The 25,675-nt window shown below is 53.5% G+C and overlaps 1 protein-coding gene across 1 annotated transcript in view; it reads right to left on the bottom strand.

The window, feature by feature from the left end:
• LOC144936968 (uncharacterized) overlaps window positions 1-25,675 on the bottom strand; it is a 111,696-nt gene that overhangs the window by 49,720 nt on the left and 36,301 nt on the right. The window contains exon 3 of the mRNA XM_078864225.1: window positions 6,810-6,922. The gene's annotated coding sequence lies outside the window, so the exon portion shown is untranslated. The remainder of the gene's footprint in view (window positions 1-6,809; window positions 6,923-25,675) is intronic.

Raw genomic sequence — 25,675 nt, 5'->3', positions numbered from 1 at the left:
TGGAGCGATCCGTCCAGCGAGATGAGATGACATCGTCCCAGCGTTGCCACGCGCTGACGAGTGGCAACGTGGTGCAGGAGCGGGAACCGTCGTCCTCCTGGACGTCAGTGAAACAGAGCTTTGTAGCTCGTCGAATTCCTCCTCCAGTAGAAATGACGATGCTGATCCATCCAGCAGTGGGTAGACAATGACTACTGCTTCCGCTCCTGATGATGATGCTGATGATGTCGATTCGGAACCATAGAATCTCCCTTCGCTTCACAAATGAAAACCTCCCTCGAGGGAGGGGTGGAGGTGGGTATGGGGGGCAGGGTTAGAGTGAGGGGGGGTCTATAGCCCCCCCCCCCCCCGTTTCTTTCTCTCTTCTCCCCACCTCACGCCGGATGAGACTTTGTGCGGAAATGCACTGACGCCTCGCGATCTTCACACCAGGAGGTGGCAGCACAGCAAGCGGGACCAGTCGCGCGTCTCGTCGTGCCGTCGATCGCTGGGATCGTCCCTGCGATGGCGTGGGCGTGGGCTGGCACGTGGGGAAGGAGGGGGGGCGTTGTTCTTAAATCCATCTGTGCGGCGCTTAGAGGGAGTGACCAGCTCGTTTGTGTTGTTTGTTGTGGGATTGTTATTGATTTTCTCCAGTTCCCTTCACACATTACGTGGAAGTCTCGCGAATGGAATTGGCCAATCATCCCCAATTGTGTCAGCGTCCTCGTGAGAGCGGGACTGGAGGCTCGGTGAAACCTTCTCGAATAGATTCAGCCACGGTCGTAGAACCAGGACAAACGTCTCGACGCAAGACCCCCTTGAAATAATTCGTGAGACTCAATGAGATTTTCTCGGACACGTTCACTCATCATAATCGTCATCAGCAGCATCAACCAGCTCATCATCAGCAGCAGCAGCTATCACATTCGCCGTAATCATCAGCTTCTGCAGCTACCGGTGTATCATCACCATCATCATCAGCAACCATCACATTTTTCATCATCATCATCTATGAAGATAATTATCATCAGCAGCAGCTGCATCAGCAGTAGCAACCACCACATGGAGCATCCTCATGAGTAGCAGCAGCAGCTGTCACATTGCTCACCATCGCATCATCGGCATCAGCAGCGGCAGGACCAACAGCGGCAGCAACCACCACAACGACCACCAATCACCATCACCAACCATCACTATCGCCAACACCAACCATCTCCTCGCCATCACCGTCTCATCGCCCGCGAGGTGCTGCCCCGCTCGGTCACGGTGACTCGCTTGACAACTGCGCCCTGGACCCTGCACCATGCACTCTTTATATTGCCTCTTACACCCTGCACATTACACCCTACACCCTGCACAATGCGCCCTGCACCATGCACCCTGCGTCTTGCACCCTGCACCCTGCGTCTTGCACCCTGCACCATGCACCCTGCGTCTTGCACCCTGCACCCTGCACCCTACGTCTTGCACCCTGCACCATGCACCCTGCGTCTTGCACCCTGCACCCTGCGTCTTGTACCCTGCGCCCTGCACCCTCCACCCTGCGTCTTTCACCCTGCGCCCTGCACCCTCCGCCCTGCGTCTTGCGCCCTGCACCCTGCGCCCCGCATGCAGCCCTGCACGTGGTCTCTACGTGTCGGCTGCCGCGTGCGGGGGGGGAATTTACGACCCCGGGATGGGACGCGACTCGCCGCCTCTCCCCTTAATCAGGTGTGTCTCGAGATACACGATACATACAATTCATAATATCGGGCGGGGTGCTAGGTGGGTGGGGTGGGGGGGGAGTGAGGTGGTGGAGGGGGGGAGCAAGATTAATAAATCTGCGGTCGAAGGAGCGAGTATTCATTTATTTCAGCAGCAACGGGTGAAATGTTTTGTGGCCTACGCATTTAAAATAACAATTAAAAACAAGCCGCCAGTCCCGGCTATTTAGGGAGCCTTCACTGCGTTCACAGCGATCTCCAGCTGCTCGAAGGAGCATCGTGGAGCTCACAAGTTCCCCCCCCCCCCCCCCCCCCCCTGTGAACCCGGCGACCCGAGTTGGATTCCCGCTCACGGCCACTACCACCAATAACGATTATCTGAACCGGTTCTGGGACTCCCCTAGGTTTGACTCGGTCTCATATAAGCACCTGGTGCGGTGTGTAAACATCGTCACTGGGGAGACAAAGGCGGTCGGGTCGTCGTACTGGCCAATAATCCCCTCGTGTAACCGTGTCGGTCTTCACAGATGCTCGCTAACAGCACTTTCCCCAAAGGTATGTTGAGGCTATAAGGGGCATCTTCGTCTTTGTTTGCGTGCTAGTGTCATCTGCCTTAGACGTAAAATTGCACCTAGCCTGGCACAAGCACCACCGTCACTTAGTCGAGGCAAGGCCGATGAATCAGAGGCCTTCTATGACCTCGTGCACCAAATGTCGGCTAAAGTGGTCCCTCGGGATAGAGTCGTCATAATATGCGACTTGAATGCCCTATTAGAGACATGACGCCAGCACCCGGGCCCGAGTGATCGGAAGGGATGGGTCAGATCGGCTGATCCGTAACGAGACGAGGCCTGTGGCTGTGCGGCACGTGCGCTGTTCTGGCATCGGCGGCGTATCCGCAACAACATGACGGGTGCACGCCGGGTCCAAGCAAGAACATCTGCTGGACTATGCAGTGACGCAACAGCGATTTGGACTTGGCGTGTCATCTGTTGGATGGCGCCTGACATTCTTCCACCGTGGTGCTGATGGTGGGCGTCCACTTAGGGGCCCATTCGAACGCAAGATAAGCTTGCCGTTCAGGACTGGCTGTGTGTGGTTCCGAGTTCAGACCTTCCGCGAAAATCCTGGCTATGACCTCCTTTCACATCTGTGAAAAAAGAGGGCTTCATTGCTCATCGGATTCCTCCAGTCTAAATAAATGTATCCATAATAGAGGTTTTTGGGTTAGATGGTGTAAATATATAAATGTGCCGTTAAAACCCGCCACCACCCGACACAGCCAACTAGTAAGGGTTGTCACGTAAACAGAACGTGGCCAATTCGTCACTAGTACAGCACACCGGTGTGTTGGAGAGCCAAGCCACAACATTTACAAACCGAGTACGACGTTTCGCCAGTAATTACAACTAGCTTCATCAGGCGACAGACAGATTTGTGGAGAAGTCTAACTGTTTCGTTCCTTATATAGCGGCGTAGATGTGTTGACCACCATTCTGATATTCTGTCTGGCTAGACTGAGAGAAAACAGCAGGCCCATTTTGATTGCCCACGGAATTCCATGTCTGTCTGGCCTCTGTGGAGGAGGAGGAGGCTCGTGAAGGACGCTACCGGGCAGCCTGAGGCAGTCGCCCTCCGACAACAGCGGAGGGCGGAGGCGCGACGCTCACAACAACCAGCGGAGCGCCGGGCGGATAAAACACAGCGAAGTGGCGCAGTGCCAACGGGACTCGAGTCGAGCAGCGACCGGGAAAATATGCGGGGAGAAGCTAAGCCCTGGATTTAGCAGTGGGGGGGGGGGGGGGAGGATTTACTGAGTATTCGTCAAAACAGGAGCATTGCCCACGGCTGGATTGACGGACAGACGGACGTACAAAGGGACAGCCTGACGGACACGGAGATGGTCAGAGGGTCAGATAGACTCACTGACAGGCGGAGGGACAGAGGCAGACGGAGATGGGCAGAAAAACAGAGACACAGATACGCAGCCAGGATGCAGAGACAGACGAACAGAAAGACAGACGGGTGAGACATCATCCTGTCCCACGTAGGCTCCATTAAACATCGCCACGACGCCCGCGTCCTTGATGCACGCAGCTGAACAAACAGGGCGCGCGGGGATCATGGCGTCCACGGACTCCATCCATCGCGTGTTATTATCCCGCACGGCCATTGTTCGGACACGTGCGAAAGTGCGTGTGTGTGTCTGTCTGGGTGTGTGTGTCTGTCTGTCTGGGTGTGTGTCTGCCGAAGCGGTGTGTAAACATCGCCACTGGGGAGACAAAGGCGGCCGCGCGTGGTGCTGGCCACACACCCCGCCCTCGTGCGCCGTGCCGGCCTTCATAGGTGCTCGCTAACAGCACTTGCCCCAACAGTCTGTTGAGGCTATGCCGTGTGTGTGTCTAAGAGGAGCCGTGGCGCAGTGGTTAGCGCACTGTGCTCGGGAACCCGGCTACACGAGTTCGATTCCCACTCCCGGCTAACACCGGCAACGGCGGTTATCTGCCGAACCGTTGCTGGGCCTCCCCTAGATCGACTCGGCCTTAAACATGAGTATGCCTGATGCGACGTGTCAAACTTCGCCACGCAGGGGAGACAAAGGCGGCCGGGCCTGGTCCCGTTACGTCCTTCAAAGATGCTGCTCGCCCCCCACAGCCTATACGGGGGGGGGGGGTGGAGGAGAGATATCTTTGTGTTTGTATACCGGGGGGCACGATGCTGCCTAAACCACCCGCGACACTCCAGCACCGTTCAGAAAGGTGCTCGCTCAAGAGCCCCTTAAACAGCGGTCTCTATTATATACGGGGGGTGGTTGGTGAGGTGGTGGTGGTGGCGTGGGAGGGAGGGAGGCATCGTTGCCTTTGTTGTGCGTTCAACTCTCTCAGGTGGTGTGGCGCGCATCTCTCCGCAGTCGTCGCGAATCCTCGCTCCGTCTCAACAAAAGAGGAATGGATCGCGGCAGCAGCAGCAGCAGCAACAACAACAACAGGGCTTCCCATTGTGTCACTTACATCAGCGCATAGGAACGCGGCGACGCATTCATTCTTTAATTAATAAATAAACACTAGAAATGGGGGGGGGGTGGAAGGCGATTTGGAGATGTTCGCGTGATTGTTTGCGGATTATAAGACGCACGAAGCACTTACCCGCCCCCGTGTTTTAAAATCTGAGGCTGGGCGTGAAGCCAACGTGGTTTTTTTTGTTGTGTTCTGCTCCCGATGAGCATTGAGACATTGGTGCTCAGACGCCACCGTTTACAGCGGTGGAGATTCCACATTCCCATGGCCGAGGCGAGGCTCTCCAGTGGTAACTATTTTATCGACCCACCCACCAGGAGGGATGATGGGCTCAGTCGACCCCGTCACCGGGATGGGAATTTACGACCTTCCAATTTGCGAGTTGGAAGCTCCGCCCGCTGTGACAATTCACAGATGGCCATTGCCCTACAAAGGAATGCACGTGTAAATGAAACGACGTTTCGGGCAATAACCCTTCTTCGGAGCAAACGACGAATCGAAGAAGCTACCACTAAAGTGGGCCGCGTACCGGACTTCACAGCACTTGCCCCAACGGTCCGTTAAAGGTTACACGCGGTGAACTTTGGGTTTATTTATGTCAGTCAGACATATTCATTTAGATTGGAGGAATCTGATGAGCTATGAAGCTTTTTTCACAGAGGTCCAGTATTGACACCGGGCACGAGTGTTGTGATGCGTCTTATAATTCGGCACAATCGGTGATACAAACAAAAACGTCACAATACCTCCGCCACTGGTAAACACATCCTGCCCACCATGGGTTGTGGCAATGTCGTAACGTGTTGTATATGTTGCCATATATACGCTGTGCAATATCATAGTGTTTTGGTTTAATAACGGATTCACCATCATCCCCGATCATCCATGGAGATGCATTATTTATGTCGATTTGTGTGAGTGTGCAAGCACGTGTGTGTAGAAGCAGGTTTGTGTCAGTGAGTGTACAAGCAGGTGTGTGTGTGTAGAAGCGAGTGCGTGTCTATGATGGGGAGCGAACCCGGCAGCGCTCCAGTTCGATTCCCGCTCACGCCCATCGCAATAATATTTGAACCAGTTCTGGGCCTCCCCTAGGTCGATTCAGCCTTAAAATTAGTAGCTGGTGGTATGTGTGTGTGAGTGGGTAGTATGTGTGTATGAGTGTGTGGTACGCGTGTGTGAGTGTCGTTATATCCGTGCACGTGCTGTATGCATGTGTGAGTGTGCTATGCTTATGCTCGCTCCCAGCACTTGCTCCTACAGTCTGTTAAGGCTATACAGGTGATCTTTGTCTTTGTTTGTGTCTCCGTGTGTGTGTGTAGTGGTAGTGTAGCGGTTAGCGAACTGCGCTATGAACCCGGCGACCCGGGTTCGATACCTGCTCACAGCCAACACCGGTGACGATTATCTGAACCGATCCATGGCCTCACGTAGGTCGACTCAGCCTCAAATTAGTACCTGGTGCGATGTGTAAACATCGCCACTAGGGATACAAAGGCGGCCAGGAGTGATGTTAACCGCCCACCCCCTCTTGTGCTTTGCTGGCCTTCATAGGTGCTCGCTAACAACACTTGCCCAACAGCCTGTTAAGGCTATACAGGAGATCTTTGTATATTTTTGTGTGGGAGTGTGGCATGCGTGCGTGTGACTATGCATGTGCTGTGCGTATGCATGTTGAACTTCTTTCGCACCGTACTCAGCCAACCGTGCTAATCAGAGGTTATCTGCGTGTGTGAGTGTGTGTCTATGTGTGTGTGCTATGCATGTGTGTGCTATGCGTGTGTGTCTATGTGAGTGTGTCTATGTGAGTGTGTCTATGTGAGTGTGTCTATGTGAGTGTGTGTCTATGTGTGTGTGTCTGCACGTGGCACGTGTATGGGGAGCGGTGGTGCAGCGCTACGAATCCGGCAACCCGAGTTCGATTCCCGCTCACAGCCAAACCAGTAACGACTATCTGTATATGGCACGCGTGGTATACGTGTGAGTACGCAATACAGGTGTGGTACCTGTACACGCGTGTCACGTGTGAGGATGGGGTAAACACGTGGTACGCCTGAGCACGCGGTAATCGCGTGCGTACTCAGTCGATGTGTCCCGCCTTCTCGCTCACCTCGGCAGAGAGAGGGGGGGTAGGTGTGGTGGTGGTGGTGGGGGGGGGCTCCTGCCCCCTACATCGCCTCGCAAGCCGCTCCCCGGCACGGCCTCCCCCGCGTGGAAGAGGCGCTGTGAACGAGAAGGGACGAGTTGACGGCGAGTCGAGATTGCATCCACCCTCCAACTCCACCACTTTGTCATCATCATCCTCTTCATCATCATCAGCAGCAGCATTTATCTTTATCCTCCTACTCCTACCCTCCTCAAGTTCTCGCTTCCTCTTTTCTCCTCTTACTGATCATCTTCATCACATCCTCTGCCTCCACCTCTGCAATTCCCTCGTCCCCTCCTCCTCCTCTTCACCTCCTCCTGCCCTCCCGTCTCACCGAGCACCCTCCGAGATAGTGACCACGACCAACGATTTGTTGAAGTGAACCATCCAGTCTGGCCTCAACGTTAGCAACACATCACCATCATCACCATCATCATCACCACCACCAAGCCACACGGCAGCTGTACCAGCAGCACCAGCCCCACGTTCAAGACCACTGCTGGATGATGACAGCCTCCACCAATCCGTGAGACTAAATGAAGAATCATTGAGGCCAAACGGACAAACATAAGTTTGAAGTAGACACTCAACGCGTTTGGTAGCAGCTAACAATGTGTGTGGCTTTGCAGGGGAGGGGAAACACACAATAGGCGAGGTTCGGGGCAATGGCCCCCTCTGTTTTCCTTTAAAAGCCACACACATTGTTCTTGTCGTAGACACGCAGAGTGGTTTGCGTTATCGTCTGTTGCCGGTGGTTGCTGGTTGCATGCACCGCTGCCAAACGCAGCAGCCCCACCGAACAGATCGCCGGACAATAACAATCCGAGCGGGTGGAGCTCACAGATCCACACGTGTCCACGGGTCGGACACACGAACAAGAAGTAGAGCAGCAGCAGCAGCACCAGCAGCGCTCATCAAGCACGGCTGATGGATTGAATCGTCCCGTCGACGTTCTACCGCTGACGACGATCGGTGATGATGATGTATGCCGGACTTCTTTAGCACCGTACGTCGGCCACCGTGCTAAACAATCATCGATCACGACGACGACGACGATGATGACCGCCGCGTTTCCGCAACAACGTAAAACTAAATCGGACAAAAGCACGCGAATCTGACTTATACACAAACGTTTAAAAAACACACAAAGACAAAGGTCCTCCCAAGAATAGCCTTCAACAGACTGTTGGGGCAAGTGCTGTTAGCGAGTAGCGCCTATGAAGGGAGGCACGGCGCACGAGGGGGTGGGTGGCCAGCACCACGCCCGGCCGCCTTTGTCTCCCCAGTGGCCGTGTTTCACACACGGCAGAGTTAACGCCTATACTGTAATGGGACAGCGATGCACTAAGATGCAATATGTACACCATCGCATGCATAACTAAACACACACATAGATAATACATACACTTGATTAGACACACGCATTGATAATTCATACACTACTATCCACAAACATAGAGATAATGCATAAGCAACTACTATTCACACACAATATATAGCTAACATGTAGACTATACTTTACACAAACACATACATAACACACACACCCTACTACACACACAGACAACACACACACACTACTACACTACTACTACTACACAAACACTACTACACTACTACTAGACACACACACACTACTACACTACTACACACACACACTACTACACTACTACTACACACCCTACTACACACACTACTACTACACACACTACTACACTACTACTACTACACACACACACTACTACACTACTACTACTACACACACACTACTACACTACTACTACACACACACTACTACACACACACTACTACACACACACCCTACTACACTACTACACACACATCCTACTACACTACTACTACACACACACTACTACACTACTACTACTACACACACACACCCTACTACACTACGACTACACACACACACTACTACTACACTACTACTACTACACACACACACTACACTACTACTACACACCCTACTACACACACTACTACACTACTACTACACACACACTACTACTACTACACACCCTACTACACACACTACTACACTACTACTACACACACACTACTACACTACTACTACAACACACACTACTACACTACTACTACACACACACACTACTACACTACTACTACTACACACTACTACACTACTACTACACACACACTACTACACTACTACACACACACACTACTACACTACTACTACTACACACACACTACTACACTACTACTACACACACATACTACTACACTACTACTACACAAACACTACTACACTACTACTAGACACACACACACTACTACACTACTACACACACACACTACTACACTACTACTACACTACTACTACACACACACTACTACACACACATACACACTACTACACTACTACTACTACACACACACACTACTACACTACTACACACACACACTACTACACTACTACAAACACACATTACTACACTAGTACTACACACACTACTACACTACTCCTACACACACACATTACTACACTACTACTACACACACACCCTGCTACACTACTACACACACACTACTACACTACTACACACACACCCTATTACACTACTACAACACACACTACTACACTACTACTACACACACACACTACTACACTACTACTACACACTACTACACTACTACTACACACACACTACTACACTACTACACACACACACTACTACACTACTACTACACACACACTACTACACTACTACTACACACACACACTACTACACTACACTACTACTACACACACTACTACACTACTACTACTACACTACTACTACACACACACTACTACACTACTACAACACACACACACACTACTACACTACTACTAATACACACACCACTACACTACTACACACACTACTACATTACTACTACACACACATACACTACTACTACACACACACTACTACACTACTACTACTACTACACACACACTACTACACTACTACTACACACTACACTACTACTACACACCCTACTACACACACTACTACACTACTACTACACACACACTACTACACTACTACTACACACACACACTACTACTACTACACACACACTACTACACTACTACTACACACTACACTACTACTACACACCCTACTACACACACTACTACACTACTACTACACACACACTACTACACTACTACTACACACACACTACTACTCTACTACACACACACTACTACACTACTACACACACACACTACTACACTACTACTACACACACAATACACTACACCTACACACCCTACTACACACACTACTACACTACTACTACTACTACACACACACACTACTACACTAGACTACTACTACACACACACACTACTACACTACTACACACACACACTACTACACTACTACACACACACACACTACTACACTACTACACACACACACTACTACTCCTACATACACACACTACTACACTACTACTACACACACACCCTACTACACTACTACACACACACACCCTACTACACTACTACTACACACACACCCTACTACACTACTACACACACACCATACTACACTACTACTACACACACACTACTACACTACTACTACACACACACTACTACACTACTACACACACAACCTACTACACTACTACTACACACACACCCTACTACACTGCTACTACACACACACTACTACACTACTACACACACACCCTACTACACTACTACTACACACACACCCTACTACACTACTACACACACACCCTACTACACTACTACTACACACACACACTACTACACTACTACTACTACACACACACTACTACACTACTACACACACATCCTACTACCCTACTACTACACACACACACTACTACACTACTACTACTACACACACACCACTACACTACTACTACACACACACTACTACACACACACCCTACTACCACACACACACACTACAACACACACAAACCCTACTACACCTACACGCACCCACACACGCGGCGCAGCGTTACGCACAGCCGTGATCGTCACCCCGACCAAACAACGCAACGGAGACAGGCGCCGGTGCCTCCGATCAAAAAAAAGCCCAGTGAGATTACAGAGCTCCTGACACAAGCAGATCTAGCAGCGTGGCAGCTGATTAAGAGATTATAGAATCAGAATACTAATGGAGCCCCCACCCCACCCTACAGCCTCCCGGGGGGGTGGTGTGGGAAGGGGGGGGGCATATAGTGTGTGGGATAGGGGGGGGGCATAGGGGGTGTGGTATAGAAATGAAGAATGGTGGGGTGGGTGGGGTGGGTGTAGCGGGGGACGAGTGAGTGAGTGGGTCGGGAGACGGACAAGAGAGGAGGGAGAGTTCCATACAGTCTCAATTATGATGAGGAGGGAGGAGAGGGAGGGAGGGAGGAAGAGCTGGGGGGGGGTGGAGTTTAGGGGGAGGGAGTGGGGGGATTGAGCGAGGATTGGGGGGGGCGTGCCTCGCACGCACATTGCTGCACGCACACTGACACACAAAGACAAAGATCCCCCCCACACCGAATCTGCAGCCCTTCCAGACTGTTGAGGCAAGTGCCGAGAGCGGGTAGGTGGGCGCACGAAGGCCAGCCGTGGGTCGCCAGCAACACCGCGGCCGTCTTTGTCTCCCCATTTCATCGTTTGAGGGCTGAGTCGACCTAGAAGTTGTTCAGATAATCGTCGCTGGTGTTGGTGGCCGTGAGCGGGAATCGAACTTGGGTCAGCAGATTTTCGTAGCTCAGTGCGCGAACAACTACGCACCCCCCCCCCACTCACAGTGCGCTAACCACCGCGCCACCGCTCCCCCACTCACAGTGCGCTAACCACCGCGCCACCGCTCCCCCTACTCACACGCAGTGCGCTAACCGCCGCGCCACCGCTCCCCACTCACAGTGCGCTAACCACCGCGCCACCGCCCCCTCCCCCACTCACACGCAGTGCGCTAACCGCCGCGCCACCGCTCGTCACGCGAACACACCCACACGCAGCAGACACGCACGCGCACGTCCACACGCACACGCGCGTTGCCGCAGTTATTGAATTTAGCGGAACCATTAGCACCGCACCGCCTCCATCCCCTCGCTTTATGGTCCGCTGGGGGGGGGGGGGGTTGGAGAGGGTGGGGGGAAGAATGGGGGGGGGTGGAGGGGGGAGATTCAGAGTGGGGGGCGGAACGTGCGGGAGGAGTGGGGGGGGGGAGTGAGCGCTTAGGAGATTGGTAATTACCGCGATTTGGCTCCTAATGAAGGGAATGTATCCTTTTAAGAATCTGATAGAGGAGCGGCAAACGCTCAGTGCGGACGATTGCTCATTTGACAATTTGCGCTCGCTTAGGGGAAACATCCTCCCTGCTCCCCCCCCCCCTGCTCCCCCCCCTCCCTCCCTATGCTTCTCCGCCTTGACGATGCGAGCTTCCGAGCGTGCGTCAATCCGCAGCGAGAGAGGAGATCGTTAATTATGGATCGCTTTCAACAACATGACGGGGGTGAGACGCTCACCCCACACGTCTGGCGAGTGTGGGGTGAGGGAGATGGAGGGGGGACGTGAGGGGGGGGGGAGATGGCGAAGGGTGCGTTGAAGAGATGGAGATAGATGTGGGGAGGGAGACGGGGGGGGGGAGGAGGAGAGGGAGGGGCGGAGGTTGGTGTGAGTGTGCACTCGTCGGTAGAGTCGTGTCCTTTTATTCCACCCTCCCCAGTATGGAGGGGTCCTGCATACGGAGGGTGGGGGGCGAGGGGAGGGCGCGGAGAGGAAGTGGGCAGGGTTAGGGTTGGACACGGGGACATGGAGGGGGTGAGGTGGAGAGACACAGGCAGAGAGAGAGAGACGTGGGGAGAGATGCGGAGAGGGAGCGATAGACAAGCAGAGAGGTAATGAGAGACAGAGATTCACTATCAACAGCAGGGGCAGATAGGCAGTACAGCAATATTGCATTTTTTTTATTTATCTGCATTTCGCCCTCCCCTCCACCTTCATCCAGCCGCACTCAACCCATCGTGGTGAAGTATGGTCAAAAACAACCCCCCACGTGCGATGGAGGCATTCATCCAGCAGTAGATCGGCAGAGGGTCTTGTGAACCCGAATGCCATCATCATCGTCGTCATCATCGTCGTCATCATCGTCGGCGGTAGTGCATATGCTGCAAGTATTCGGTTCGGTGAATGTTGCGGCCGCTAGAGGTCGCTACAATCCAACGGCAATGTGCGGTAGGTGCAAGAACAAAGGAAGGGGAACCACGAGCGGCGTGAGCCGTGGCCGGGAATTGAACTCAGCCCGCGGAGCGAGAGGGAGAGGGGGTGGGGGGGAGAGATGTGATTGGTGGGTTCTGTAGGGGGGGGGGGGGTGGAGGCGGTAGCGCTGCGCTACGAACCTGGCGGCCCGAGTTCGACTCCCGCTCACGGCCAACACCGACACCAGCAACGATTGTTATCCGAAGAGGTCAAATGAGTATCTGGTGCGGAGTGTATTAGACATCGCCGCTGGGGAGACAAAGGCGGCCGGGCGGGCGTGGCTACTGACCACCCACCCGTGGTTGCCGCCTTCACAGCCGCCACAGTACCTCGCTAACAGCACTTGCCCCAACATTCTGCTGAGGCTATACGGGGCATCTTTGTTTGTCGGCGTGACCTGTGCTGCTCGCTCTGTGGAATCGCTGCTCCCAGGGCCTCACCTGCCAATGAGGGGGGGGGGGGGGGGCTCTACCTCCACACGGGGGTCGGGTAGGGGGAAGGGTGGGGGTATGATGGGGGTATGTTGAGGGGTAAGGTTGGGGGTACGTGGGGGGTAGGGTGGGGGTCGGGTGGAGGTAGTAGGGGGGGTAGGGTGGGGGGTAGGGTGGGGGGTAGAGTAGGAGGTAGTGGGGGGGGGTAGGGTGGGTGTAGGGTGGGGGTAGGGTGGGGGGGTTGGTAGTGGGGGGAGCCACCACATCTGGCTGAACAGATGCTGCTACGCGTCGTTGACAACCCCGCACCCACACGCATGCAGGTTCGAGATGCAGGTAAGGCGTACACATACTTACAGGTACAAACGCATACATACAAAGATCCCCCGTATAGCCTTAACATTCTGTTGGGGCAAGTGCTGTTAGCGAGTACCTATGAAGGCCGGCACGGCACACGAGGGGGGGTGGGGTGGTCAGCACCAGGCCCGGTCGCCTTTGCCTCCCCAGTGACGATGTTTACACATCGCACCAGGTACTCATTTGAGGCTGAGTTGACCTAGGGGAGGCCCAGGACTGGTCCAGATAATCGTCACTGGTGTTGGCCGTGAGCGGGAATCGAACTCGGGTCGCCAGGTTCGTAGCGCAGCGCGCTAACCGCTACACCACCGCTCCCCACCACACACCTCTACACATACACATACGTCGACACACACACGTCTACACACACATCTTTAAACACACACGTCTATAGACACACATCTACACACACACATACGTCGACACACACACATACCACTTGCTCTGCCCCGCCGTGCAAGCAGCACGGGTGTGGTAAGCGCGTGGCGACTCCGACACGCGCTACGCTCAGTGCGATGCGCGTCTGAGATGATCTCCGCCGTACAGCAACGGCCACATCAATCTGCGCTATTGATGACCTCCGCACCCACCCACACCAACCTCTGCAGAGCCTCTGCCGTGTCAGCAATTGCCGCGGTGTCACACAAGGAAGACAAACATCCCCTCCGCTCGTGTGGCCGTGAGCACAGACTCTCGGGGCAAGTGCTGCGAGCGAGGAGCACACGTGGTGGTGGTGGGGGGAGGGGCAGCACCACGCTCGGCCCCCTTTGTCTCCCCGTTGCTATGTTTTATACACCGCACCAGGTATCGTGCTTATTTGAGGCTGAGTCGACCTAGGGGAGGCCCGGGACCGGGCACAGATAATCGTTTGCTGGTGTTGGCCGTGAGCGGGAATCGAACTCGGTTCAATTCAACGGGTTCGCAACGCAGCGCCCTTCACCGCTGCCCAGATGCGCACACACACGCACACACACACACACACGCGCACACACACGCGCACACGCACACACGCGCACACACGCACACACACGCACACACGCGCGCACACACGCGCACACACACGCACACACACACACACGCGCGCACACACACACACACACGCACGCGCACACACGCGCACACACGCACACACGCGCACACACACACGCGCACACACACACGCACACACGCACCCGCGCACACTCGCACACACACGCGCGCACACACACGCGCGCACACACGCGTGCGCACACACGCGCGCGCACACACGCGCACACACGCACACACGCACACACGCGCGCACACACACACGCGCACACACACGCACGCACACACGCACACGCGCACACTCGCACACGCACACACACGCGCGCACACACACGCGCGCACACACACGCGCACACACACACGCGCGCGCACACACGCACACACACACACACGCGCACACACACACACGCGCACACGCACACACGCGCACACACGCGCACACACGCACACACGCGCACACACACACACGCGCGCGCACACACGCGCACACACACACACACACGCGCGCACACACACACGCGCACACACACACGCACGCACACACGCACACGCGCACACTCGCACACGCACACACACGCGCGCACACACACGCGCGCACACACACGCATGCGCACACACGCACACACACGCGCGCACACACACGCGCGCACACACGCACACACACGAGCGCACACACGCACACACACGAGCGCACACACACACACGCGCGCGCACACACACGCATGCGCACACACGTGTAAAGAATTATCAAGCGAATGAGAATTGAGCAAATCAATGAATGTACACATCAGTGAGCTGAGGATTGTGTTGGCGGATGCGGGGAGGATGGGGAGTGCGGCGGGGGGGAGATTTCCCTCCGTTGTATCGTAATACCTCCCGCGATGTCGTTATCACGTTGATGTCATCACGGGGGGGTGTGTGCTGCAAGGAACGCCGCAGCGAGGACCGGATGCTACGTTGTCGTGATGATGATGGTGACGATGGTTTTGATGATGTTGATGATGATGACCGTGATGATGATGATGGTGACGATGGTTTTGATGGTGGTGATGATGATGATGTCGGTGATGATAGTGATGGTGGTGATGATGATGATGATGACGGTGATGATGATGATGTTGATGATGTTGATGATGATGATGGTTTTGATGGTGGTGATGATGATGTCGATGATGATGATGGGAACGAGGAGGAGGGGGACGCAGATGACGAAAATTATTCACATCAAAGTTTTCACAGATGTATTGCAATCTGAGTGCGATATCACATCGCTCGAGAGCGAGCGGCTACCGATCGAAAAGGTTGCGAAGTTCAAATCGCGGTCGGGGCCGGTTGGCTCCGCCCATGATCCCTCCAGCAGTGGATAGAGCATCAACAAACGTCATCCCCGTCGGTGTGGAATGGGGGGAGGGGTCACGTGGGAAGGGAGGGAGGGGCGGTGGCGTTACCAACCCTGTCACGTGAGTTCGATTCGCCGCCGGGGCCAATATCAGTAGCGAGCTGTACGTCCGCCCGTTCATGGATCCTGAGCGGCGTGGTTGAAGTATGGTCAAACAACAACAACAACACCCATCAATGATGCTGTAGACAGCACGGAATTAATAAAGGGCAGCGATATCTCCCTCTGCCGATCTCTCCACATCTCTCTCTCGCTCTCTCTCTCTTACTGGCTGGGCACCCACCACTCCCGCTCTCATCCCCCCCACCCGCCTTCCCTTCACCCCCACCCCCTCGAGTGGGACAGCCCGTTTAGCCCCCACCCCCACTCCTCCGAATGGTGCAGCTGATGTGATTGAGATGATGCCCCCCCCCCTCTACCACCAACACCGTAATCCACCCCTATCATCCACAGCGCAGTGGACTCGCCCTTCCCCCCCACCAACCCACTCCCCTTTAATAGTGCAATCTTAGAAACTCAACACATTCGTCAATAATACTGTGACGTTAACAGATGAAATGAAGCATATGTAACGTTTTCGGCAATAGCCCTCTTTCATAGCACACCTATGAAGAAGCGCCGTGCTATGAAGAAGGTTCGTTGCCCGAAACGTCGCCTATGAAGGAGCGTGTTCCGATTGAAACGTCTGCTGATGTGCAATTGTGTTCCTGTTAAGGACGCGGTGTCGTTTTATAGCCCGATGTTAATCCACGGCATTGGAGACAAAGACGCGCGGGAGGGAGACGTGATAGAAGGAGTGGTGATGATGGGGTGGTGGTGGTGATGATGATGATGTGGTGGTGATGATCATGATGGGGTGGTGGTGATGATGATAATGATGATGATGGTGATGATGGGGTGGTGATGATGATGGGGTGGAGATGGTGATGATGTGGTGGTGATGATGATGATGTGATGATGATGTGGTGGTGATGATGATTATGTGGTGGTGATGATGATGGGGTGGTGATGATGATGATGGGGTGGTGGTGGTGATGATGATGATGTGGTGGTGGTGATGATGGTGATGTGGTGGTGATGATGATGATGGGGTGGTGATGATGATGATGATGGGGTGGTAATTATGTGATGGTGATGATGATGTGGTGATGATGATGGGGTGATGATGATGGGGTGGTGGTGATGATGATGATGATGTGATGATGGGGTGGTGGTGATGATGATGGGGTGGTGATGATGATGATGGGGTGGTGTTATGGGGTGGTGATGATGATAACGGGATGGTGGTGATGTTGATGATGGGATGGTGGTGATGATGATGGGATGGTGGTGATGATGATGTGATGATGATGATGATTTTGTGGATGATGATGATGATGATGAAAATTGTGGTGATGATGATGGGGTGGTGATGATGATGTGGTGGTGATGATGATGATGTGGTGGTGATGATGATGGGGTGGTGATGATGGGGTGGTGATGATGTGATGGTGATGATGTTGATGGGGTGGTGATGTTGATGATGTGGTGATGATGATGATGGACAGCCGATACGGGTAAGGTCCCCCGTATTAACAGACGCGTATCGAGTGCCAAAGGAGCCAGCAACAAACAGCACCAAGAACGTTGCAGTCGATGCGAGTCAATGCGCACGTGTGCGGGTTGTTTTAATTGAGTGAGGTCACTTATTGTGAAGAGTTTGGGAAGGGAAAGGGAGATGATATGATGATGGTGATGATGCATACCTGTCAACCCCTTATCAGTGCCTACCTTATTGGTCACCCCGTGCCTTTATAAAAGTCCCATCACAAGGGAGTAACACACGCAAAAATTTAAAATTTTAAAACTCAATTTCCCTGTACAAAAATACGGGTAAACCGTATGGGTTGACAGGTTTGATGATGGGAAGGGGATTCCAGAGTGGAACAGTGCGAGGGAAGAATGAGAAAGATACGTTTTGTGACCTGACGTGTGGTGAGTGAGTGGGTGTCTCGGTGAGTGTGTTGTTGTTGCGTGCAGTGTGCTCGGTGGGTGAGTGAGTGGACGAGTGAGAGGTGTTAAGGGAGTGGGTGAGTGTGTTGTTGTTGTTGTAGTGTACTGGTTGAGTGGGTGGATGGATGATTGAGTGAGATGGTGAGTGGGTGGGTGGCGTGGTGTTGTGGCCTGGAGTGTGCTGGTTGAGTGGGTGGGTGGATGATTGGGTGATTGAGTGGGTGGATGATTGGGTGATTGAGTGAGAGAGTGGGTGGTGTTGTGGCCTGGAGTGTGCTGGTTGAACACAACGTGCATGCATGGGACGAAGCGCTCAGTGTCTGTGACAGACGAGAGGAGTGTAACGCGTTCGAGTGAAATCGAGCAACGTGTTTCGAGTCGACGCACATCGCCGGCGCCGTGTTTGCAGCGTGCAGCCTCTGCTGCACCTGTGCTGCCCCGATATTCACTGCGGAGACCGCCGGGCGTACGAATTGTGAACAAAGTGAACCGGCGGAGCGATGTTTTATTTATTGATTGACAGATGGAGTGAGAAGGAGAGCGAGGAGGGGGGAGGGGGAGAACACGGTGAAGAGTTCCAGACCAGAGCTAACATTTAGCATCTGCAAGTATTTATTTACTGGACTGCATATATCTGCATATTAACTTTTTTTGCTTGCACGTTTAAAGGTGGTTGGGTGGTTGCGATGGAGGGGGGGGGAGGTGCCGGGGGAGAAGGGGTCGGGGTCAATTCCAAGAAGAAAAATAATTATTTGATTGTGAAATTAAAAAGTGAAATCTTCGAACACTACACAAAGATCCCCCGTGTAGCCTTCACCAGTGTGTTGGGGCAAGTGCTGTGGGCGAGGAGCAGCTATGAAGGCCGGCATTGGCATACAATGGGGGTGGGTGGCCAGCACCACGCTCGGCCACCAAAGACAAAGATTCCCCCATAACCTTAACAGGCGATTGGGGCAAGTGCTGTAAGCGAGGACCAATGAAGGCCCGGCCACCACACACTCCCTCCCTCTCTCTCTCACGTACACACACTCACACTTGCGTACACACGACCCCACCGCGTTCATTGATTCACGATCCCAGGATTCAGGACGTCACCCCCACCTACCCCCGCCTCTCTAATTAATTCTCCTCTTCTATATCCACCAAAGCCCCCATTCCCCGCCACCCCCTTCGCCCCCACCCCCTCCACCCGTCACCCTGCCCCCATATTCTTCTCCCCAGTTTACTACCCTGCGGTCGAGACGGGGACCCCCAACTTTTTGTCCTAAACCCTGTCACCCCCTCCCCTTCACCACTCTCACAGTTCACCAAAAACCCCCTCCCTCTCACCCCCCGACCCACTCTCCTCCACCTCACTTCCACTCCCCGTTCACCCTCACACCCCCGCCCCTCCAATCAGCACCCCCCCCCCCAGCTCTCATCCCGTCCACCACCACTAAGGTGGCGTCACACAACGCGCGACTCACTCATATCTGAATCAATGAAGAAGGGCCTTTGCCCGAAACGTCGTATATCATAGCCGAGTCGGGAGGACGTGGGGGAGTAGGGTGGATGGGAGAGTGAGGGTGAACGTGGGGGAGTGGGGTGGACGGGGGAGTGGGGTGGACGGGGGAGTGGGGTGGATGGGGGAGTGGGGTGGATGGGAGAGTCGGGTGGATGGAGGAGTGGGGTGGATGGGAGAGTGGGGTGGATGGGAGAGTGGGGTGGATGGGAGAGTGTGGGTGGACGTGGGGAAGTGGGGTGGATGGATGAGTGGGGTGGATGGGAGAGTGGGGTGGATGGGAGAGTGGGGGTGGATGGGAGGGTGAGGGTGGACGTGTGAGTAAGAGGGGGAACGTGACAGAGTTACGGGGGCGAGTCGTGTGTGAGTCTGGGTGGGTGGGGGGGGGATTCTGCCAATCTCAAAATCCCATCGGGATTACAAATCTCATAGTCGCCTTTCTATAGGATTTATAGCCATTTAACTCACCCTAGCTCTCACCCCCAACTCCCGCTTTACAAATGAAACCGCCCAAATTAAACAAGCGGCTCCTATGGGATTGCGGCGGTGCACTAACAGGTGTGTGTGTGTGCGTGAGAGATGTGGGCTATTCCATTGACTCCATAAGGGGTGGGGGGGGGGTGGCGAGGTGAAATAAAATGTTCCACATGACGAGCCACTTTGTTGAGCTCTCATTTTTGGCCAGGTTTGTTTCTGAGAAAGAAGCAACTATCTCCGGGGGACTTTACCTTGTAAGATTTTTAAAAAAATAATAAAGTTTAGTTTTATTTGTATCGTTTTTTTCAGTGATGTGTTTTCCTTTCCCATTCTTTGCACTCCTGCCGTGTTTTGCACTGCTTGTTGTTGTAACCTGCTGACCCCGTGACCCTACTGGTCATCTGTGACGGAAAAAAATATTACTTTATAGCTCATCGGATTCCTCCTGCAGTATAAATACTGATTCTGAAGATCAGCGAGAGAGAGGTTTCATATTGCCATGGGCGCTTGACAGCCAATCGAATTTCCCTCCCCTATTCACAATCCTGATGGAAATTCTCACGATAATGTTCTAGAAGGGCGAGACACATCTGATACATCACTAACTTTAGCAAGCCTACGGATGTCTATGTAAGTGTGTGGATCTCCTATGTACGTATTTGGTTACACATGTAAGACTATGGATTTCGATGCAAGTCTATGGATCTCTAGACAAGTCGAGGGAGTTTTTTTATTATCCAAGTCTATCAATCTATATGCAAGTCTACGTGTCTATATGTAAGTCTATAGGTCCATGTACACATCTACGGATGCTTATGTAAGTCTATGGATCTGCAACCTCTATGAATACCAACGTAGAGTTGGCATTGCGTCGTGCATGGCCGGGGAGCGTGAGATGGGAGGAGGGAGGGGGTGGCGGAGAAGGGAAGGGGGGGGGGGAAACTCGTGACCCTGGTGAACTCAGAGTGTGGAGGGATGCGAGGGGGTGGGGGGCGAGGGAGAGTGGGGGGGGGGCGGCGCTTTATTATGGAGATTCGGAATCTCCTCCAGCTCGCATTCTCACACGCACTGACGCGCACAAAGACAAAGATCCCCCCTATAGCATTAACAAACTGTTGGGGCAAGTGCTGTTAGCGAGTAGCACCTATGAAGGCCGGCACGGCACACGAGGGGGTGGGTGGCCAGCATCACGCCTGGTCGCCTTTGTCTTCCAAGTGGTGATGTTTACACACCTCACCGGGAACTCATTTAAGGCTGAGTCGACCTAGAGGATGCCCAGGACCGGTTCACGTAATCGTCACTGGTCTTGGCCATGAGCCGAGATCGAACTCGGAGCCGCCGGGTTCTTAGCGCAGCACTCTAGCCACTACACTACCGCTCCCCACACGCACACCGACACAAACACATACAAATATTGGCTTACACACACAGAAATACTGTTACAAAGACAAAGATCCCAGCACGACATCACGGACTGTTGGGACAAGTGGCGTTAGCGAGCACTGCCGGAAACAAATCATTGATCGATAGCCACGTGGCCAACACCACTCCCGGCCGCCTTTGTCTTCACCCCGTGCTGATGACACGGACAAACGCACGTGCACACGCACACAAAAGACAAAGATCCCTCGTATAGCCTGAACAGACTGTTGGGGCAAGTGCGGTTAGCGAATATTTACGAAGGCCTGCACGGCACACAAGGGGGTGGGTGGCCAGCACCACGCCCGGTCGCCTTTGTCTCCCTAGTGGCGATGTTTACACACCTCACCAGGTACTCATTTGAGGCCGAATCGACCTAGGCGAGGCCCAGGACCGGTTCAGATAATCGTCACTGGTGTTGGCCGTGAACGGGAATCGAACTCGGGTTGCCAGGTTCGTAGCGCAGCGTGCTAACTGCTACACGACCGCTCCCCTGCACACACACACAGATGCACACACACGGATACACACACACATACACGCACATTAATGCGTGCACAAGTATTCCAGATTCCCATGAAGCTCCCGTCCCCCCCTGCACCCCCCATTTACTCTTTCTCCTTCCACAATTCACTGAGGCCACTCCACGCATAAAAGCCAACCACACACATGGCATTAAGGGGTACGGACGACGGTGGGGTGCGGGTGAATAGAGAAGCCATTGGTTAAGGGTGGCGAGCGGTGGGTTATGGTTTGGGCGAATCCAAGAGGGAAGAGGGGTGGGGGGGTACAGCGATGGGTGGGCGATTGCCCCCCTACCGTCACTCCACCCCCCCATCGAGACGAGTCTGAGTCCCCGAAAGTTGGCATTTTATTGACATTTACCGTAGGAAATGCATTGAATGTTGAGCATTGTTGTTATTATTAAAGTCAGAGCTGATTTGTGCTTTTTTTTTCTTAAGAACAAGCCTGAAATAGACACCCGTAGGATCACACAGAGAACGGTATAATCTAATAGAGACCCATGGAATCACACAGAGACCCATATAATCTAATACAGACCCATAGAATATAATAGAGACCCATGGGATCATACAGAGATCCATAGCCTCACATAGGCACGCACAGACTCACAGAGACCCCCCCGCCCCCGACCCCACTCCTCCTTGGGAAGTTGTCAACCTGCCTCTGGCTTCTCGAATTCTATGACCCCCCCCCCCCAACAATTGGACCCCTCATCCTGGGCTCCCTTCTACGGACCTCCTTGGTTCGCGTGAAAACGATGGGGGGGATGAGATATATTAATAAATATATGACGATGCTCATATTGCCATTTGGAAACTTCACACTCCACCCCCCCCCCTAAAACCCCTCTAACCCCCCCTCCCTTTTCAGAGACGTATCAACACAGCAACATCACCAGCCCGATGATGAAGGTCCTATTTATAATCGAGTCGGGACTCTGTGTATTGCAAATTTATTCGGGTGGGGAGGGGAGGATAATGGTGGGGGGGGGAGGCAGATGCGGCTTTCCGTTGTTTAACGCGTGTTGAGACCACAACCCACAGCACCACCCACACCGCCACCCACACCACCACCCACACCACCACCCACACCGCCACCCACACCTCCACGAGCTCCCGCTTGTGTTCCTCAGCGAGTTGACACGGCTGTCATCTCACCTACAGCACGTGGGTCTGTCCCGTAACCTCCTGCCGCCAGCGATCCTTCGACACTTCGCGCGGCCTCAAAGTGCACCTAGCCTGGCACAAGCGCCGCGGTGACGTCACCGCTACTTAGTGGCGAATGGCTGCTGCTGTTGATGTTGTTGTGTCTCTGTGTTTGTCTGCTGCTGCTGTTTCTGCTCCTCTTGATATTACTGCTGTTAGTGCTACTAATACTGCTGCTATTGCTGCTGCTACTACTTCTGCTATTGCTGCTGCTACGACTGCTGTTACTACTGCTACGACCGCTGCTGCTATTTCCTATTGCTACTATTGCTGATACTACTGATACTACCACTGCTGCTACACTGCTGCTACTGCTGCTGTTACTGCTGCTGATAATGCTGCTGCTACTGCTGTTGCTATTGCTGCTACTACTGATACTACCACTGCTGCTACACGGCTGCTACTGCTGCTGCTACTACTGCTGCTATTGCTGTTGCTGCTACTACTGCTACTACTGCTGTTGCTGCTACTACTGCTACTACTGCTGCTGCTACTGCTGCTGGTACTGCTGCTGCTGATGCGTGCCGAGAGCGTGATCTGTTTGTATTCGAGACGAGAATTTATCAGCAGAAACAACAGAAAACGGAGCGTAAAAATCTTTACAAATGGTCCGTCTCCAACAGAGATCGATGGAAATGCCTTTATTGGAGGAAGGGGAGGGAGGGGAGGGGGTGGGAGGACGGTAAGACCTGGACTGTGCAAGTCGGGGCGCCGCGGTGGATAGGAGATGTTAACTACCTCGCCTGGTCCACTGGAGGTCGTGGGTTCGTTCCCGACCCTGACGCCTGCTGTTGTAAATTTGGAGTTTGCGTCTCTCATCATCATCACGGTGGATATGAGATGGTAACTACCTCGCCTGGTACACAGGAGGTCGTGGGTTCCTTCCCGACCCTGACACCTGCTGTGTATTTGGAGTTTGCGTCTCTCATCATCATCACGGTGGCTCGGAGATGTTAACTACCTCGCCTGGTACACAGGAGTTCGTGGGTTCGTTCCTGACCCTGACGCCTGCTGCTGTATATTTAGAGTTTGCGTGTCTCTCTCCCCCTGTGGTCACGTACATTTTTCTCCGGACCCTCCGGTTTTCCCCCCGCAATTCTATTGAGCATCGCGCATTTAGATCATATTGGCTGCTATGCATTTCAAGGTAGTAATCCACTTCGTTGAGCTATCATTTGTGGCCAGGTCGCTTCTGAAAAAGTGCTTTTTAGCTCAGTGGGCCTGACTTTGTAAAATAAATAAATATGTATATAGCATAGTATTGTACGGTCCGCAACATCTTACTACTTGAAGAAATGCGATGCCCCTACAAGATTTCCGAAGGGATTCGTTGTAAATAACGTGGCGAGGCAGGTCGGGGATTGCGTTGGGAGAAAGGAAAAAATAATTTTTGGGATGAACTTGTTTTTTTTAAAAATATAAAAACCACACCAAATAAAGACGATACATCGATGTCTCATTTTGATGCTGATGATGATTGCTGCATGGGAATACATTCGCGAAAATAATGGACTTTCCAAACAGGTTGCCTTGTCGACAAACAGCACGTGAAGTGAACCCCCACCCGTGTGCCCCCCCTCCCCCCACCCGCCTGCCCACCCCTCCCCCCACTCGCCTGCCTCCCCTCCCCCAAACCCGCCTGTCCCCCCTCCCCCCACTCGCCTGCCCCCCCACCCGCCTGCCCCCCCACCCGTCTGCCCCCCCACTCGCCTGCCTCCCCTCCCCCCACCCGCCTGCCCCCCCACCCGCCTGCCCCCCCACCCGTCTGCCCCCCCACTCGCCTGCCTCCCCTCCCCCCACCCGCCTGCCCCCCCCACCCGCCTGCCCCCCCACCCGTCTGCCCCCCTCCCCCACTTCCCCCACCCACGCCTTTAAACACCGCGACCTCTGCAACGGAAAACCGAAAACCAAAAACCGAATCTGGATTCCACTCTCGCCGCGTGTCCCTACGGGGGTGTCTGGGGCAGGCTATGTATGAGCCGTCATTGATCGATTCAGATATCGATCCAGTGACTGATTTATGCCCATTACATGCTCATAATATACATTGGGGTGTTGAATCGTTAACTAATTTAAATAATAATAATAACTCGCTTGTTTGCCCGTCCTAGGACGGAAGCTGTAATATTTACGAAAAAAAATGAGCATAGTATAGTTGTATCTTGTGTAAATTTAATGGCAGTGAATCTTGCACGAAAGTATATCATAAAACTAGATCATAAAACACCTC

The sequence above is a fragment of the Lampetra fluviatilis genome, chromosome 17, assembly GCF_964198595.1.
Source record: "Lampetra fluviatilis chromosome 17, kcLamFluv1.1, whole genome shotgun sequence".
NCBI lineage: Eukaryota > Metazoa > Chordata > Hyperoartia > Petromyzontiformes > Petromyzontidae > Lampetra > Lampetra fluviatilis.
Note: the sequence above shows the minus strand (reverse complement) of the source record. Positions and strands in the feature narration are given on the sequence as shown.